Here is a 6,936-nt window from a genome sequence, read left to right as displayed (position 1 = left end):
GAAGCCTTCCTCTTTGGAATTTTCCGTCCACTGACCCCCACAGTGCTCCTTGGCCATAAATCCCCACTGGCCCTTCCTGTATTTGGAGTTGACTCCAATCTCTCTCCACACTACAGAAGACCTCCTACCTCTATTCCTACACCCATGGCTAAGGTCCTGACTCAAGTTTGCCTTCCTGTCTTTAACAGGGGTCAGAAGAGTCTTTTCTAACCGTATTCTATGCCATAGTCCTTCGCTTCTATATCCCTGGGTGCATATTTCCTAAAGTAGAGGGACAGCCTTACACAACCATAGCCCAGGTACCAACTTCAGGACCCACATAGCAGGCCCTTGGGCCTGACACTACTGTTCCGGTCTAAGCAGTTGGCTTAAGCATCCTCCTCTAGGTTTCCCCCATACTCTGTAAACCCCTGGTTTGCAGTGCTCAGGGCATTGGTGAGAGGGATGGTGCAGCTTCCACCCCACTCAGAGCTCTGGGATGGGGGTCGCCATGGCCCAGCTCCCTGTCCTCCCCATTCTCGGACAGCTCAAGCTTCCAGTAGCCTTTTGGGCTGGATGTCTTGGTCCTCCCAGATTCAGGGAGACTGTGGGTCAGCCCTGTAGGGGATATAGGGACCCCAGTCCCACGAAGGCAAGGTATGCAGGCTGCAGTGAAAGTCACAGCTTGTAACCAGGGATACAATGAAGGCTGGTAGGGGTGTATGGGGGTGAGTGGGGAGATGCCTCTCAGGCACCCTGGCTAGGTGGGGCAGGGAGCAGATCTGGGGGATGAGAAAGGGGCTCAGTTGTGGTGGGATCTGGGCTTAGGATTTAGGTTTCACTAAACCACCTGGCGAGGGAAGGGTCACTTACTTTATTAGAGGTGGGAGGGCAGCGGGCATATGACCAGCCTTTCCGAAATATCCCGCCTTTCCCCTGCCCCTGAGCTGCCCTTCAGTGGGCACTGGGCCTGTTCCTCCTGGGTGCTGATGCATGGGTGCAGAGCAGGGCCCCCATGAGGCAAACCATGAAGGGGCTGTGGGATCCTTGCCCATACCTACCAGGACACAGCCTGGCCTGTCACTTCAGGGGCGGGAAGTCAGCTGTGGCTGAGCCCTGGGGAGGGAGAAAGACGCTCCTATCTTGTGGAATAAATCAAGATACATTTGATTCCATAAAAATGGAAAGTCTTCTATGTAGACAGCAAAGCCTCTGCAACATTGATAAAGGGGGAGAAAAGAATGTTCTGTGACTGTTTGTGGACTGAGGTTCTGTGGAACTTGTCTTATAGAAGATTTTGTCCTGGAAGCCTGTGGTTTAAGATGGGTCCTGGTGTCTGATTCCTTCTGGAGCTGGGTCCCATGTGCCCACATTTGACAAATGGAAGGGTAAACCCTGTGGAAATAAAGACTTCCCCAAGTGAGAGCAGATGGGGGGTATTTATTCAGGGTTACTGCACCAGGTCTCCCACCCTGTATTGTTGACAGAGATTCAAAAGCAGACAGGAAAGGGGGAAAGCTTAAGTAGACAAAAGTAGGTTCAGGTAGAGGCTGGAGTGTGGGGAACTGGAGGTGGAGCTCACTAGAAGTGTACCCAAAACAGGTGTGTTGCCTGATATGAGGCCAGTCACTGTAACACCACAGGCTGCAGCAGAGAAAGGGTTTAATAATCATAGGGCAGTCTCATGAGAAGACGAGAGGAAGCCTCAATTCCACCTCTCAATGAATTAGGACTAGGGATCTGAGGGGCTTGGATGGGCCAGGGTGTGGACATCACAGAGCAGTCAAAGAGTACGGGGTGAAGTCTTGGAACAGGGACCCAGTGAATAAAACACATGCTCTTGCTGATTTGGTGCCTCTGTGAAGGTCTTCAGACTGGCTGGAGTTAGCCATTCTTCTGGAATTCAGGATCTGAAAAATATCTTAAGCAATTCTTAAACAAAACCCTTATGATTCTAACATCAGGGATCCTATCTATAGGAAAAACAGCAGTGCAGATGGTCAGTATTTAGTGCTAGGTGACTTCCCTTTACAACAAAGTGGGCCAAAGTGCACCCTGATTAATGCTTAATTATAACCATATTTTTGTCCAAGTTTGCATGGTATGTTATTCTTATTTACCCTGTGAGGATGGTTTCAGAAGTGGGGCATCCTATGAGATTGATTTGAGGGGCATATTTGGCTTTCTCCAGTGAGTCCTAAATAAAACTTCTCTGTAACATGAATATAGGGCCATGTGGTAAAAGCTGTAGAGGAGAACTGAGCCCTGCTAAGCTGCTGCTGTGGCTGGAAATGAGCAAATCTGTTACTAGTAAGTTTGCTCTCCTTCTTAGATGATTGTCAATAGACAATAATTGATTATCTTCATGTCCTGATCACTGGGGAGGGGAGAAGCTGCCCAGGAGATTGATAAACACATTTCCCTTAAACAACGGGACTTTTCTCCTAAACTACGTCTATAATGGCTCACTGCCCAGGGCTCAGTACCTGATGGGTTTGGGGACTTGCTTCATAGATAGCTTCTATTGTAGAAGCGAAGAATGGTGTTTGAGATGTTTTTCGATCTGGGACACATATGAAGAAGCTCATCCCACCAGTCTTGTGACTCCCCTCCCAGAAACTTGCTTTCTGCACAAAGATGGTTTCCACAACCCCCATGATTTTATCCCCAACCAGTCAGCAGTGCCCTTTCCTGCAAAATTATTTCTTGAAAAACTCTATTCTAGGCTGGGCATTGTGACTTATGCCTATAATCCAAGCATTTTGGGTGGTTGAGACGGGAGAATTCCTTGAGCCTGGGAATTCAAGACCAGTTGGGACAACATAGTGAGACCTTGTTTCTACCAAAAAAAAAAATCAAGAAATTAGTCAGACATGATAGTGCATGCCTATAGTCCCAGCTACCCAGGAAGACAAGGTAGAAAGATCTCTTGAGCCTAGGAGTGGAGGCTGTGGTGAGCAGTGATCATGCCATTGCTCTCCAACCTGGTGACAGAGTAAGACCCTGACTCAGAAAACAAACAAACAAACAAAAAAGCATCCTACTCTAAGACTCTCAGGGACCATTGTTTTTGGTAAGCACTGGCCAGGCCTTGTGTTCATTGCACTACGGCCGCCATGTTTTCCTAAGATCTGGCCCCTCCCCTACCTTGGGGAGGTGAATCTCCTCTCTTTCTCTTTCTCGCTCGCTCTCTCTCTCTCTAATTTACTTTCTACATAAACTATACTTTCCAATCTAAAAAAAAAAGACTCTCAGGAAGGTGAATTTGGGAATATCTACCATCCTCCTTGCTCAGCTGCTTTGTGATATTAAGCTCTTTCTCTATGGAAACGACTGCTGTCAGTGTGGTTTTTCTGGGTAGTAGGCAGTGGAATCTTCAGGCTGGAAAGGAGGGACAGAAGTGAAGGAAGTTGCAGTCCCTTGGCTAGTCCTGGCTGTTGTGGGCTGATAGCAGTAGAGGTCATGGTTTGGCTCCAGGATGATATGTGTCAGTCAGAGCTTTCTTCTCATACATGCTGAGTCTGTTTTCTGTTTATATGTTCATTGTTTCACAAGTTGGAGCTGTCTTAGTGCTGTAGTCTGGGGCAGTCAGATGTTTTCAACCCACCATGGAGGACAGGTCTGGAGCCCAACTGCCTGAATGGGGACCCAGCTCTTCCCTGTATCTGCTGTGTGGTGTAGGACCAATTGTTCTATGCCTCTCTGTGGGGATGATACTAATAACTAATCTCAAGGCTTTTTTTTAAAGGACTAAATGAGTTAACAAACATGAAAAGCTTGGGACAGTGTCTAAGCTCTAAGGTGAACTGTTAAAATCATTGCTATAACTGTGTGTTTGTTATACTAACATAAATCTTACCTGTCATTTGTATTACATTCTCTATTCAAAGCCCTAGAAAATGCTATGACCTCCCATATTTTGATACCAAAATTTTTCATTTTTCTGAAGGCAGATGAAGAAGACCAAATACCCTGTCTTCCCACCTAGAGTCTGAGAGAGAAAAATATATACAGGCTTCTTATCTGAGGGATATGACCCCTTTTAAATTATCAGGCCCAGAGAGACATTAAAGTGAGACAGTGGTCATATCCTACTGCCCCCCCACCCACCCCAGCTCCCACCCTCTGCTCCAAGTGAGGTGATCATCTCCCTGCTGTGAGTCCTTCCCGTGTTGAAGCTGGTGTTTCAACTCCTTTCTCTCACTGCAACATGTGCTTTCCTCACGTACTCTGTTTACACCCTTTTTTTTTTTGAGTCAGGGTCTTGATCTTTTGCCCAGACTGTGGTGCAGTTTCGTGATTGTAGCTCACTGTAACCTCAAAGTCCTGGTCTCAAGTGATCCTCCCACCTTACCTGGGACTACAGGTGGGTGCCACCACACCCAAGCAACTCTCTCTCTTGAAGGAAGAGCATACCCTGTCCCTGCCCACAGGGCCCAGGTTCCCTCTCATCCTATACTTGTTCTCTGCCCACATTGACCCAAGTGTGCCCTCTCTTGAGTCCCCACTGGCTTAGGGGTTTCAAATCTGTGTTTTTAGGAAAGAGGGCCTGGGCCACAGCTCCCAGTTAAAGTGACATAGAGGGTAAAGGTGCAGATCCCAGCTGTGGAGTGAGGACAGAAGAGGAAAAAGGGTGGGGAAGGGAGAGGAAGCACCCAGTGGGCTGCTGGGCCTGGCAGGGATATCTCAGGTGACATAGCTGACAGGGTCTAACCTGTCACCTCTTCCCTCCAACATCAGGACCTCGTTCAAGACCCTTTTCAACACAGTCTGCAAAGGGTGGGGTGGTCAGAGCCTGACCAGTGTCAGGTGAGCTGAACTTTCCAAAAGCTGCTGGGATCACACCACACTACCTCGCCCCTTCTGGAATTCAGCCTAACTCACCGTGGTAAGGAAATGCCCTACAAGACCTGACTCAGGCTGGCCCAGGAACAGCCTTCCTTTCCACAGGGCTAGCCCAAGCCCCTACTATCTCTTTGCTCTGCTTTCCCAGTGGCATAGTCCACACATTGCCTGGCAGGTGGGAGAGGGAAAGTGGGGGCAGACTCTTGGTATTTCTTTTATTCTTTTGGTAACAGCCTTATTGAAATATGACTCACATTCCATACTAACTCACCCATTCAAAGTGTAGAATTCAGGCTCTGGTTACAAAGGGTTGTACAGTAGAGAAGGACACTAAATTAGGCTGGGACAGGCGTCCCCCAAAATTCAGTGATGTCCTGCAAAAATTCATGTTTGCCTTGAATTCAATATGGGAGTTTATTTGGAAATAAGGTTTTGCAAAGGTATTCAGGTATAATGAGGCTGCACTGGTTGGACTTGCCAGTGGTCCAAATCTTTTGAGATATAGCCATGGCTCCCTCCTACCTCCCTGCTCCTGGTCTGCCCACCACTGCCACCATGTGTCTATAGCATAGGCTTGACCTCACTTCACTACTCTGAGTCCTCTGTGGATTCCCATGGCTCACCCATGTGTTCCCACCCTAACCACGTCATAACCCCCCATGGAGCCTTATTCAGAGCAGATCCCTGGGCCCACCCAGAGCTGACAGGTTGTTGGCCAAGATAGGGCATGAGTCCTCCCTGCACCAACACACCAGCTGCAAAGTAGACTGAGAAGTTATTTTTTTTCCAATCTGGTCCAACTGTGTAGTTTTCCCCACCCTTCTGGGAGGCAGAGAGAATGGATCTGGGCAGGGAAGGGTCTGTCTCTGGCCAGCTGTGATGTTGGAGCCCATCTGTCTCATTCTGCATGCTCTCCTCAGACCAGCAAGGTACCTGACACAAGGACACTCAGATGTGGGAAGGAAGGGAAGCAGAGGGAGGGAGGGAGGGAGGGAGGACCTGAGAGCTGGGTGGTCATGAGTTCAGTCGGCTCCTCATGGCTTTGCCCAACCAGTGCCTGGGCTGTGCCATTGGTAGCTGGAGGACCCAGAGATGCTAGAGCTGTGCCCCTGGGAACAGGAACTACACTGCCTCCAGGCAGCTCAATCAGGACTTCCTAGATTCTCTGCCTGGTAATGGAACCATGAGATTCCCCAGTCTATAATTTTGTCTTGTACAATTTGCCTCTAATTAAATGTTATTCTATTTCTAGTCTAATGTGAATCTAATCTCACTTGGATGAGGTGGCCCTGCTTTATAACAGTACCTTTTCTGGTAGCAGTTAGAGCAGGGAGTGTGCAAAGGTGTGACAGCATCTCCCAGCTGTTCTGTGCTGGAAGGACACCATCAGTCTAGCCTAGCTTCCACCAGGTCTCCTTTTGGGTTGGAAGGATACCATCAGACTTGCCTGACTGCCCCCAGGTCCCCCTCTGGACTGGAAGGACACTGTCAGCCTTGCCTGGCTGCCCCCAGGTCCCCCTCTGGGCTATAAGGACAACATTAGCCTCACCTGGCTGCCCTTCAGGCCCCCTTCTGTATACACAGAACTTCAGCAAAGAGCAGGGTTACCCTGTCCAGCCAGAATGGGACCACAGTTCTGAGAAAAACCTTCAGGCTTTGGAAAAAGTGACGTGTGCCAAGGACTCTAACTAGAGGATAGTAAGTCTGCTTAAGGTGGCTGAGAGCCAGAGGTAGAGGACTGGGGACCAGTGCCTGCCTATCAGCCCAGGGGCTGTGTTAGCCTCAGGAGCTAGAGAATGAGGTTTCTAGGATTCTTGGGCAGGTGGGTCCCCTGACTAATATCTGCTCAGGGTGTTTGCATCAGCCCAGCCTGGATGCAGATGGACTTCACAGGAGCAATCTGGGGGGCGGGAGGGGCAGGGGGGGACGTCCATGAAGCGGCTGCTACAGTGTAGGGAAACAGTCACTTTCAAGATGGGGCTCGCCTTACAAATGGTCAGCTCAGGTCAGGTTCCCTTGGCTCTTGAACATTCTGGGCATTGCACATCAACCCCTCCATCTGTCCTTCCTACGTGGGACTTGGCTGGGTCCCCAGATGCCCAGCAACTGCAG

The sequence above is a fragment of the Carlito syrichta genome, unplaced genomic scaffold (genome assembly GCF_000164805.1).
Source record: "Carlito syrichta isolate Samal-C Ts95f unplaced genomic scaffold, Tarsius_syrichta-2.0.1 Scaffold302559, whole genome shotgun sequence".
Classification (NCBI taxonomy): Eukaryota; Metazoa; Chordata; class Mammalia; order Primates; family Tarsiidae; genus Carlito; species Carlito syrichta.
This window is presented reverse-complemented; position numbering follows the sequence as displayed.